The sequence below is a fragment of the Trichoplusia ni genome, chromosome 4 (genome assembly GCF_003590095.1).
Source record: "Trichoplusia ni isolate ovarian cell line Hi5 chromosome 4, tn1, whole genome shotgun sequence".
Classification (NCBI taxonomy): domain Eukaryota; kingdom Metazoa; phylum Arthropoda; class Insecta; order Lepidoptera; family Noctuidae; genus Trichoplusia; species Trichoplusia ni.
This window is the reverse complement of record NC_039481.1, coordinates 14,997,077-15,010,655: the sequence shown is the minus strand read 5'-3', so window position 1 is coordinate 15,010,655 and position 13,579 is coordinate 14,997,077.

Below are 13,579 nucleotides of genomic sequence, written 5' to 3'. Positions count from 1 at the left end.
CAATGCCTTGGACTCGCTAGGCGAGTTCACTGACATAGAATCTCAAACTTTTATTAATGAAACATATATAATTATGGTAGATACTTTTATTTGCATTTTACCAAAAGTCACATTCACTTGCAAAACAACGGCGGATGGTGTTCTACAACTTGTAGGGCTCGAATTTCGTGTTATTATATAGGCAAAGGAATGGACTACTGAAATACTTCCTTCATATTCAATTCATGTATGTATGTATGTAATTGGTTTATGGTTTATATTATATTGTGGCAGCGTGCTGCTGGGGAGTTTGTTGCGCCGTTTCTTCATCACAGCTAAAGCACTTAGGAAGCGGTGAAGGATGGGCGATAGCGCGGGTGCTGTCTTATGTTCTTAATAAATTTCGAACGTATTCAAAATGTAATTTTACTTAAAACATAACAAATTGAATAATCATAACATATATAAACGTTCTTCGAAACTTCACAATAAACATTTTAAAACTTTACTGTCTTTTAAACTATATTTAAAAACAACCTGTTTATAAAACAATATTAAATATTCAAAATATAACCTAAACAATTACCACTATTTATAAGATTGACAACCACAGCATAAATTACGAAACAAACATACCTTTTCTTTTATCTGCAGTGTTTCTTGCCATTTTTATATGTTATGTTAGTTAAACACTTTTTAATTGCGTTAAACAGGCAACGTAGACTGTCACGGCCACAAAAATAACAAAACATTGTTTTTACCCTAACCCAACGCCACTGAACTCGCGTGGCGAGTCGATGCAATTCATGTTGCAGTGCCGGCGACTCGCCTAGCGAGTCCAACGTAAAATGTAGGCGGCATCTGAGTAATCATCGTGAAAATCGTAGTGGTAATGAAAGTGTTACCCTTACGGTAATAACTTGATTTTATATTTGGGAAATGATCTCCGATTGTCTATTGTTTGGTGGTGTCGACATCAAATAAATGACGAATGAATTTACATACAATTTACCTTACTTTTTTAACGATTAGATCAATCAAAAATATCTTATCCATTATTGTTTTAAATTTATATGTAAATAATCTATTGTTAATTAATAAATAATTTATAAATGCACTATTGGTACATCTATTATTTCGAAGAAAATTATATACCTTTAAATTTACTTCATCGTCTACCTTCTAAGTAATAGTTTCAAACGTAAAACAGACTTAGATTTCTCAATAGCTACACAGTCAGATAGTTACACAATTTTCATTTCACTCCAAAGCACAAATCCCTTCACAAAGCATCTTTCAATTACAATTTGAAATACAATAACTTGTTGAAATTAGTTCAACAATAATAACACAGCGTTGTTCTCGTAAATCGCTGAACGTTTGAACGAGTGAGTTATGGACGCCAGTCACTTTCCCCGTGAGTTTGTGTTACCCCATACAAATTGTTGGTGGATCCCTCGACCTCCATACTAGACGAACAGCCAGGATGTACGAAATAAAGGCTATGGTTTTTATTTGATTAAGTTTATCAACCTGTCCTCAGGCACGGTGGAGTGATGATCTGCGCAAGATGGTTGGCAGGAGCTGGATGCGAGCAGCAGAAGATAGAATTCGATAGAGTGCAATTGGGGAAACCTACATATGTCTAGCAGCGGACGAATATGGGCTGATGATGATGATGTCATGCTTTATTTAGATTTGTTTTGATAAGAAATTCACAATAAGGAGTTGGATCAAATAATACCAGCTTATTAGATAAATATCATGTTGACCGCAGGCCTTTCTTCACATAGGGAAGGTTTGAGCATTGAACTGCGGATGATTTCAAAATCCTATATTTGGAATCCAGGTTTCCTCACGATGCAGCGATGGTTCGCTTCACCGTTTGTCAATGGTATCGTTGTTTCCTTGAAATGGGTAAAGAAAGTACATGCAACTCAGAAAAAAGACAATACTCTGTCTTTGTTGGGATCAAACTTTCTCCTCGTGCAGGATATGATTACCAGGTGGTATTTGCAACTGTGTGTTTGCATGAAAACAAATTGGTTTTCATGCAAACACACAGGTTTAACTCTTGTTTTTAAAGCTTGATAGGAAAATACTATTCAGTCAGATGCAAGTAAATATTGTACTTTAGTCAATTGCTCTCTCCTAGTAAGGTTATTGGAATTGTAATGACTCCTGGAAATATGACAGATTGTTGTATGACCAATCTGGAGTTTTTGTCTAGCAAGAAAATTCTCGCATAATCCCTCCAACTATCCAAAGCCGTAAAGCTGTAAAAAACACACTACAGCAGAAAAACTTCGTACCTCTTTGACTTACAAAGATACATACAACCGACTTCAAATAAAAAGTAACGATCCAAATTTGGTGAATTTTTATGAAACTAAATAACAGCCATTTCAACGAATAAAAAAACCAGTTCTGATCTAAAAAAACATAAAAAATACAGACGTATTGAGAACCTCCTCCTCTTTGAAGTCTGAAAACCTTAAATCACCAACTAGCACGTACCGTTAGCTTCTTGAACAAACTTTTTACACAGTTTCGTAACTCCCAAGTCGTGTAAGAGTGGGGCGTTGCCCGCCATGATTTGTGTCCCAAACCCGATCCAGCTTTCTCGCGAAACACACAGCGATCATGTCGGCAGGACGACTTACGAGTTCAGAAAATGGAACGCGGTGTTTATTAGAATTATTAGATGATAGAGGCTGGACGCTTGTTTACTGTCTTATAGTTTACTTGCTTTTCGATTTATTTAAGCGAGTTAATTACTGGAGAAACCGGCTAACAAGGTTTTGGTGTAGGCGTTTAAAGTAGATTTTTGTATTGATTTATTTTTATTTGGCGGTGTTTCTGATGAATGCTAATTTGTAAAGTAAATACAATTTTCACCATCAAATTATTATTAACACAAATTTGCTTATCTTTTATATTTTACAAAAATATTAATATAATCAGTTTCTCTTAACTAATGTTGTTTAGAGTTCGATGAAACAGTTAAATTGAGCGTTCGGGAAAACTGCATAATTTGACAAAATATCTCTTTCTATTTTAATTTTCTCGATACTAAGATAATTTTAGGAACATACATACAGAAATTAATTTTCATTATCTATTGCGAACTATCTGTATCTCACACCAACAGCTCCAAACTACCGTATTCTCAAGCAAGAAAGTCCACGTGACGTTGACAAGGCGTGCCCGACGCAGCGCGGCAAGACCGCCGGGCGCCAGCGCACGTTACGACACATTTATTGAGCACAAGCCTTATTTGGTCCTAGATCATACTCACTACACACCTTATAGTAAAGTTCTGTAGTAGATAGAGCACGAATCATGTTATCTAACTTGGTAGATAAGTGTAGGTATGTGAACAGTTGATTATTTTGATTGGCAGATACGTTTTATTTATATTGGCGATTTGATTGCGTGGATTATTTAGATTAGGTTAGTCATTAGACTGTTTTTTTTTTAATGCGATAGTGAGTCTAATTATCCATCTGTCAACAAACCAGTTATATTTTCATTGGCATACCAAACATGGCTATTCACGGCTATAAATCAAAGTGCACGTTTCAGCGTTGTTGGTGACGGGGTCTAAAGTTGGCGTTTATGATGAGGTCTAAGGTCTATATCATTTATATTTCTGCAAACCCAAACCAAAATTGTGGTAAAGCTTGGTTCATAAAGTGATACTGTTACACTTGAGGAAAAGAGACGGCTCCCCACACCGTCTAGCTCACTACCTCGTTTCTACTGCAACAACTGGTGACAAGCCCCTTGTAGATATTAGATCACCAAGTGAGATTCCAAGTACTGACTGGTCAGTGGTGGGATCTCTAGAAAATATACATTTCAAGAATCTTTAACATTGATAGAAAACGCACAATTGTGACAATATGACAGGTCAAGTCACGTGACTTATCAAAAATGTCATTTTCATACATTTGTGTTCTCTTTTAAGATTGTAGAAATGCTGCTTGGCAAGAGGGGCAGTAACTTTGCGAAATCCTACCACATTTAGTTAAGATATTAAATCATTTGTATGCCGTGTTCAAGACAGCTGGGCGCCTGTCGCGACCGGCCAAGCTCGGATCTAACAGTGTTACGTCCAAAAGCATTAACTTGTAATTTATTTTAAGATAAACTACCGTGTTTTTGACGATAATCAAACATGATAACTATTGCCTTGTATCAGAAAATTACAGCTTTCCTTGGAATTAAGGTGTTAAGTGTAATATTAAGCTGACAAAGTTTAAGAACGGTTTCTTTTTCATTTATTTATTAAACTGCTTACATTATACTTATTTACTTTGTATAAACCCCACAAAACTGTTTGCACAGTTTGTCTGTGGGCGTAATGACTTAATCTTATTAACCTAACAATTTTACAATTAAAATGTTGCTTTGGTACCGTATTGTTGTCGACAACAAAAGTCGCAAGTTAGTTCTAAGGTGTCAGAATTATTTGTTGAATTTTAATTCTGTAATGGATATTGAATATAATTCCAAAAGCTGCAAAGACGGATAGCGGAGCCCTGTGACGGGTTTTAATTTTTAACCCTTTTTTACGAAACCCCAAAAAATCAAGCTACTATATAAAAAAAACGCCTTTGTTCGACAACAAAAACTTTGTGCCAACTTCGTCTACAGGTGGGTAGGTATTTTACTCAATTGCAGTCCAATTAGACAATAAAACATTTATAGAGCAAAATCTCAGTGAAGTAAACCAGAGGACACACCACCTCCTCTTAAAATAATATAACTGCAGCGGTGGGAAAGAGACAGCACTATACACCATCTATGCGCTGTCATGCTCGCACCAAGTCTTAGAGTATAATGTTATAGGCTGTACGGGTGTAGTACAGTGAGTAAGTATTTTATAACGCAATATTTCTTATCTACGCGTTGTTGCGTTATAGACCAATCAGAATTACAAGTAGTATCAACACAAATTGCAGATCAATTCTAGCCTACTACTAGGTCTAGCCTAGTGCCCCACCTACCAACCTATTTAGTATCTATGGAATTACGCGTACTTGACCAATGGTTAATGGACCAAAAAAAAAACTGGTTGATCTGGCGAACTTCGTTCTATCAGGCTGATTTATTAGTCTACATCATTCAGGGAGCCATCCAATAAATATTCAAATCGGTCCAGCCGTTTCAGCCGTAAAAATTCAGTAAATTTGCATGTCAAGATATTTTTTACACTATTGTTATTTGTTTGGGTACGTATTACAAAAGCATAGACAGAAATCATGACTAAAATTATGCAATGATTACTGCAAACCTATGGCGATTTTGTCTCCGGTAGAATCGCTTGCACCTATTTCTTCCTTTCTCTATTTCATAGGAAATTAGTTGACGAGTCTGTAAAATGTTTTCATTACAATCGGTAGCTCTTAATAAGACTACTTCTGACAACTAACAAATAATCATTTCGAATCGTTTAAGCATCCTCGCTTACAAAACATTCTGCAGCAAATATCTTCATAGCATATACATTTCAGGTGAAAACAAAAAAACTTAACGAACTAATTTACTCGTTGATTAACAGATTCGATATAATTACGATTCTTTTAATTGCCTTCATAAATATTAATTAATGCTAATTCTAGAAACGCAATCGATTGTTTTTGTAGTTTTTTTAAGCAATTAGTTAAGCGTACAACATTGTTGCAGCATTTGTTACTGACAGCTCTACTATGTATGGGTTTGCAGATAGTGATAAGTGTGGTTGCGCGCGCGCCGATCTATGCTAATATCGCCTTTAGCGCTGTTGGAATTATAACGAAACAGTTATTCTTGTTGTTATCAAATGTAAGTTTAGAAAATCTAGGGGAGGCATATTATAGATACGACAAAGAATCGTTTTAAATCTTAGTGATCTTTCGAGGAGGTGGATATCCAAAAGGATTCTGTCTCATAAACCCAAAATAATGGATTACTCCGGCACAATTGTATTTGCATTGTTATTCAAAGGACAATAACTATGGAAGTAGAAGTAAGATATTATAATTGGGAATGGCGTTTTCCTCAGGATAATATATTACAGTTGGCAAAGACGTCAAATTTTTTGTCTCTTCTAAAATTATGAGTGAGAATACGTGATTGTAATTTAATTTTAGATCAAATCTGACATCTTCCTTAAAGGGATGTACCTATGCATGCTTGGATGCATTACGAAATAAAATAATTAATATTTTTTGTAAATCAAAGGGTCGTTCACACGAAAATAACGGGGCCAATTAAATTAATACTAAAATGTTGATCGACTAATTGGTGACGGTCCACAGTCGTCAAAAGTCTCACATATAAATGTGAGGTATGTCAAAATTCCGAAACATTTACTTTTGGGCACCGCCAATTATAAAACTCATTTGCACCTTACAACACGTACCCTTGAGGAATGGGAATTCGCCTGTCATTTGTCAAATGGAATTTATTCATGTTTATCTCTGCATATTTTGTCACTACCGGATACATACAATGCCGAGTATGTGTTGAGTAGGTATTTGTGCAGCTGAATGCAGGTGTGACAGAAATAAATTATTTTTAAAGCAGCTAATGGATTGTCCCACGTGAGAATATGAATTCTACCTTATTTTGGTAAGGAAACATACTGTTAGGAAGACAAACGGGGTACCTGGCGTAGCAGGACTTTTCCGCTGAACGACTTATAAGAATTTCAACCCAAGTTGAGAGAGACTGCTAGACGAAGAAGACAGTATAAAGAAAAACAGAATTATTAACTCCATGTTTGTTATAGATAGAGTAAACTGAATGTTAAAATAAGGACTACTTTACGTTTGTGAGATACTCCCAGTTAAAACTCCAATTGAAACTTACATCCATGTTCATCCAACCTCCATAAATTCCGCTTATAAATTCATAACCGACCATTACATTAAACCACACATCATCTAAAATCTACAGAAAGATCGTATAAACCAGATATACCAGAAGATTATTAAATAATTATTATTATCAGATGCTCAAGCCCACTCACTTCACTATCATATAATTATTCCGGACCGCTCATTGTGGCCGATGCTCTTAATCCCACAGATTACTTTTAACTGAGTTCATATTATAATTAACACTAATACGTTCCCATGAACTAGGACCGTGGTGGTCTACCTCGTAACTGGGCTGTGGAACAAGGGACTGATGGGAAATGTGATGGGTTGTGGGTGATAGAATAAGGAGAGTTGTTTGTTTTGATAGAGGTTTGTTCAAATATTGGTTATTGGAGTTCTCAATTTTTTTTGTCTTGACTTCCCTTTATGGCCTTAGACCCGTGCCCAGCAGTAAGTGTAAGTGAGGAAAGTTAAGAGATGCGTTCGATTTCTTAGCGAATTGAAATTACTAGGTCTTTTCTTTTTCTTCATCTAAGATGCTCTCTGAATTGCATTTACTATGGATGCAGAGATATACGTATTGAACAGATTGCTGATCCGAAAATCCCGAGTGTTGTGGTGCACCTTAAGCGTCTCGCTCTTTTTACCTGATTACCGCTGAGGAAACATGAAAGGCCTAGCTATGATTTCTTAATGTCAGCTGTTTAAGACCTAATATTAATATTTCCCCGACAATTATTATGATCAAAAGTAAAGACATAGACTATATCCGTTTGTCTGCATCCTAAAACAAGTTGCTTAACTTGCAGTATAATAATGTAAAATTATAGTTAATGTTCATAGATTTCTATGGACGTTTTCTCTCTTCGTTTCAAATGCCAAACGCCGATTACCATTTAACTTGCATGACTCATACTCTCCAAGTTATACCACGATTTCAATTCAGTCTAGATATTGGATAAGGGTGTGCCTAATTCTGGAAATAATGTACATAACCTTTTTGAGGTCAGTTTTAACCATTAGGTACATAGAAACAACTTATCGATAATCATATTTAACCATTTCGTTGTTATCAATTTGGAATTATTCGTAGAATTTCGTTTTGTATGTTGTCGATAGTACAAAGAAATTGTTCAGTGTAACGAACGTTTGCGTTTAACTATCTCACGCAGGTGCGCCAACATTCTCGAGCCCTAGTTAAGATAAATGCCACCATAAAGCTAGACGCTACGACACTATCATTTCTTCCACAACTCGTATGAATTAATATCGATTCAAATCAGCATCGATTACGCAACGTAATCGATAAACGGCAAAAACATGATGGAGCCTATATGCTGGATGCGGACATCTCTACCACCACTTTTTTGCGAGAAATAGTTTATATGAATACCATAAAATGTGCGCGTGCATGATCTAAACACGCAATGTTATTAAACGCATATTTTAGAATAAAAACTCCAATTGGATAGATACTAAAATATGTTTTAAATCTAGAAACATAAGTCTAGTAATTAGATATATCCCAAAATTCTTTTCTTTTTCTTGCTCTTGTAAGGCGGTTTTTTGTTTTTACTTCAGTTTAGTCACACATTTTTCCTGTGATTGTCCGACTAGTGTCTTGAACCCAGATCATAATCAGAAGTCGGACGCCTTCTGATTATGATCCGCCGACATGACACCTTAATTAAACCAAAAAGATCTTAAGAAGTTATATGCATAAATAAGACTGGTCCAAACTTAACTGTTCTACAATCTTTTCAGCATTTAAAATAAAAATGAAAACTCTTTGGTATGATTGATACCACTAAGGTCAGCGTCAAATATGTTCAATTGCTTATACAAAAACTTGGTGAAGCAATAGATGGTAAAGAAACAGCATGATATCTTTCCGATTCCTGATAGTCGCGTAAATGTTAGTCCTAGTCCAAAGACGCGTAGTATTAGGTGCTCTCGTAAATATAGGCGGCTCATTACGCGGCCTTAACGAGCAGGCCGACCGCACGTGCTACGATATATTAACATAGCCGTCTCTCACACCGAAGCGATTAAATTAAGTAATTGTATCGGTTTTTAAGTGCTTGTTGATTGGTGATGTGTTTTATGCTTTTAATGCAGTTGTATTGTTGGTACATAAAATAATGTTGGCTATTTATTAGTGTACACGAAGTAGGATTACTGTGGATGTAGTGTCAATGTAATTTTTTTAAGACACTTTTCCCAGATTATTTTAATTACTTGGATGTTAAATTCATTGCTAATTGTTTATCATCGTTAATTGCAATACTTGGAGACTGTCATTGAGATTTTTTTTTAATTACTTTTTTTCTTGGACCAGTATCGACTTTTACCGACTAAAATCACTGTGCTGAGTGCCTTCCCTTTTATCTGGAACATCGGGGATGCGATGCAAACCGCCGTATTCTAGGCAGGGACGCTACTAGGTAGCCGTAACATTCAAATTATGTTGTTTCGCCAATTGAGAGGTACGTGGAAACACCACGCGCCATCTTTCTAGCTTGAACCTAACCTAAGTTATTTGTCAATTCTGCCATAATCAGCATCAAAAGAAAACACCCTAGCGTATTGAAAGTACATATTTTATTTCTATCGTTTTCCATCAACCGTAACGAAAGTCACCATCGAAAGGGGTTGTCGTATCGTGAGGGACTGGTTAAAAATATTTCATAAATTAAAAAACTAGATTCGCCGCCTATATCAAGTAACAATCTATGTCCCTATTACACATCGGTGTTAGTAGCGGCCAATTTAAGCGCACCCTGCATTGAACGAGTACACACGCAATTGTGGTTAGCAGCGGTAATTATTGATTTTCTTCTGGGCAACATTCCCTTAGTAATAGGGGAAATGTCAGGAAGGCTGGCCACGATATAGAAGCTCTACTATTTATGAACTAATAGTTTAATCCTTGTTTATGATGTGACGTTGGTTGTATTCAGGTATTTTAGTGGGGCGAATAGAATATTGTGTTGGAATCTTAGAGGTGTATCTATGGAGTTTGTTTACATTATCCATGCTATTTGCAAGTTATGTTTTGCTATCTTTTTTCAATGAACTGGAATTGTCTCGGTGGCTGTTTGGTATTGTTGAGACTGTAGTAAATTATAACGAAAAAAAAAAAGTGAAATTACTAGTTTTATATATTTGAACGGTATACGACTTCCTGGCTTCCTCAAATTATTTAAAATTGAGGCATAGTTTGATAATACTTTGATTGATAAAATCATATTTTCTTAAATGCACAAAAATTATTTAATTTACATTTCAATACCAAACACAGCAGTGATGTAAGAGAAAATCTCACAGTAGACCGACTTAATGCAAATGATTGCTCAACAAACAATCATTAGGGTAAATGCCCACCCACTCACAGTTATAACGAGGGTATGACAGGGCACAAACATCATCGGTGCAGTGGGCAGCTACTATTAGTCAGGGAACAACCCACGTGTGACCATTTAATGTAATCACATGTCACTAAAATCATTTAATGTGGTGTCATCTTTCTTTAAGTGACGATTTCTGTCTGATGAAATTCGTGTCGTGTCAGTTCAGGTAGTTTTTATGACAAAAGCAAAAGCCGTCTGATCCTAACTATTAGCTATTTCAGATTAAATAAAAAAAAAAAACAAAATCGGTTTATCAGCTCCGAAGTTTGAAGTAACGAATATAAAATAAAACTACACTGTGCCCTTAATTTTCGCCTTTCTAAAATAAATGATCGGTAGTCCACTTAACTAGAGTTGAGTAAGTAGCATAGGTTCGCCGTGATATTCTCCAAGCACATTATTCTGAGATCTACTTAGGCCCATCGTACACCTAGCAAATCCGGCTCAACATCAATAAGAAGAGAATCTGGTATCACTCAAGTGCTATTGCTAAGAAATCTTCAACATCAAAATACAAACATCATTTGCCTTACCAACTCTACAAACTACACCAAGTACCAAAAATTAATAGCAGCTTGAGACAGCTGCTCATAAAACAATAAAACAATTCTAGCGCTTGCCTTTAAGGGCTCGTTAACATGGTTTAAATAATCACTTTAAGTAGCATCCAAGTATAGCACCTGTTGTCATGAGGCGAGGGTCGCTGGAGCGTGGAGGTCAGCGTAGCGTGACCAACAAATGCTTGTAGATATGAAATAGCTGTTTTGATTCCTTTAAATGTACTGTAGAAAGTTTGTTAATTGTTTTCGTGGTAGTTGGATTGGTTTTTAGTTCAGTAATTTGAAGAAGAGTTACTTGTAAAGTGAAGGTCAGATGTGATGATACTTAATGACGTATAAGTCGGACACATGCGGCAACCAATTAGCAATTAGACACTGTTTTTTTTTAGATTAAGCCTTATGTGCCGGTGATTAACCCTAAAACAAGAAGAAATTTTGAAGAAGAGACGCTACACCCTCGCTGTTTAGTGGATCACTCCGATAGCAGTTTTTACAACAATCTTATTTGAAGATCACAGTATTGCCACGACAAAGGTCTCGAGTTAGATCCGAAGCCACTTGCCCACTTGTCTAATTTTGTGTGGATTTTAAGATACACAGCTTCCATTTTTCGGAAAGCACATCAAATGTTTTTCCTGTGCTTGATCTCTGTTCGCTATATTTTCATCAAATATATTTCTGGTATCTGTATGCCGTAGGTAAGTTTTCCAGCTATTAATCAACCTTCTTTATAACACTTTATGAGTTAAATAAAAGTAATTTTAAATATAATATAATAAGTATGTTCTTGTTTCTGAAGATACTTTTCCTGAAAAGTTCCTTAAGATCTTTAATGTCTAAATATGGTTATGGTAAAACTATTAATATCTATAAAGATTAAATTCAACTTTTAGTAATAGAGCTTCATACTGCATTCTTGTCTTTAATAAAATTCCAATCATGACTAACTTTTAAATTCCTACAAAAGTCTATCTGTTAAGTTATACGCCTAAATCAGGGAACAAATTTTCTTATTTCAGCTCTGAAAAACGTAATTATTGGCAAATAACATAAACTACGTGGGCAAAGCCGCTATTGAAATATGAGGAAAAACGAAACACCGAGTATTCATATTCTTTTGGATGTTTAATCAAAGAGGTAAAACGGAACCCTTTTACTGAGAGCCGCGGATGATTTCAGCTTCAAATTTAACCTTCAATCTACACTAGTTCTGTAATCAGATGCCTGTCTATTTTGGCATACTAGAAATAAAAACATTTTGTTTTTTTTTTTTGATGTCACTATATAAAATGTGATTTTCTAACTCCAATTGGAAAAACCACGTGGCCGTAAACATCGTTTACACTTCTCCATATTTCTATCTTCAGGTACATGTTGACTTTCATGATTCAATTTTGTCTATAAAATCAGCTGGGTATTTGTATCATGGAAAAGCAATTTTCGAAACACCAGTAAAGTATTTTCTTTAGCATCTAAGAAAAATCATTTAAGAACCACTCAGGCCCAAAATATACAAGCTTCAGCTTAGATAAGGGTCCACTGACGTTTAATATAACGAAAATTTTAACTCATGAACTCATACTTATTCTCTCCGTTCAATATAAATCTTGGTTCTTAACCGTCATAATAATTCAATGGTGTCTTAAGTGTGAGGTGGATGGCCGAGGAAGCGGACCGGAGCGGAGGGCGCTACGCTCCGCCGCGCGCCGCGGTAATGACACTGGATCTTAGGCCAATCATATCTCACTGTTGCTTAACTTATTATTAATTCAAGCAGGTTCTACGGAAAGGTTTATGTCTTGTTTAATAGTGTACATGGAGTTTTAGAGGCTTTTATGGAAGTTGTGTAAATCACTGTAGCGTGAATGTTCGAGTTCAAGATGTTGATATTACACGAATTGGACGTAACCAATCCTTTCCAGACTTCTCTCTCTCTCTCTCTGAATCCGAAAACAGTGATAGTCCACTGTTGCTTATTAAGTGGGCAGTTTGAGCAAGTTTGTAAAATTATTTTGTCACCATCATTTTTGACCATCATAATTGTTTGAAATTATTTACATTCTAGTAATTTTTTTCAAGATATTGTGTGAGAACGGACTGGCCAGCTATTACTCAAGTCCGCGTTAGGTCCAAAACTAGTTTGGCAATCCCAATAAACATACAAAAGTTAACCGTGTCAAAATATCTTAAACAAATAAGAATCCGCATCACGATAATAGTTATAATAATTTTCAAGATATAAAAGAGACAGAAGATTTGCATAGGTTTCTAATTAACACAGAAATAATTCACGAAATTGAATAGCGGACACAGGCTGAACACAGGCCGATATGACATAAGTGGACTTATTGTGGGTTGTTGATGATTTGTGTTCATGTAGTACGATATAACTACAAAACAATTACTATTATTTTTGATGCATGTATGGTGTTTTAATATTTAGAATAAAACAGTTTGGTGTTGTTGTATAAACAGACAGTTAATGGCGATCGTGTATACATGATACTTTTTGTTTCGAAGTGAATTCTTATAACAGACAAATAGTAATTAAACCAAGAATTCCAAGTACATTTTCAAAGCATTTGTGTACCTTATTTGCCCTTTTGCCTGTACGATATCTAAACTAAATAGTCATTAATCGAATCAAAAATTAGCCCTATTGAATAGAGTAGATAAACCATTAACCGAAGGACGATCCAACACTTGATAAAAATTACCCGTCGAACAAACCAATTTCAATTATTGCTCAACCGCTGTGAAC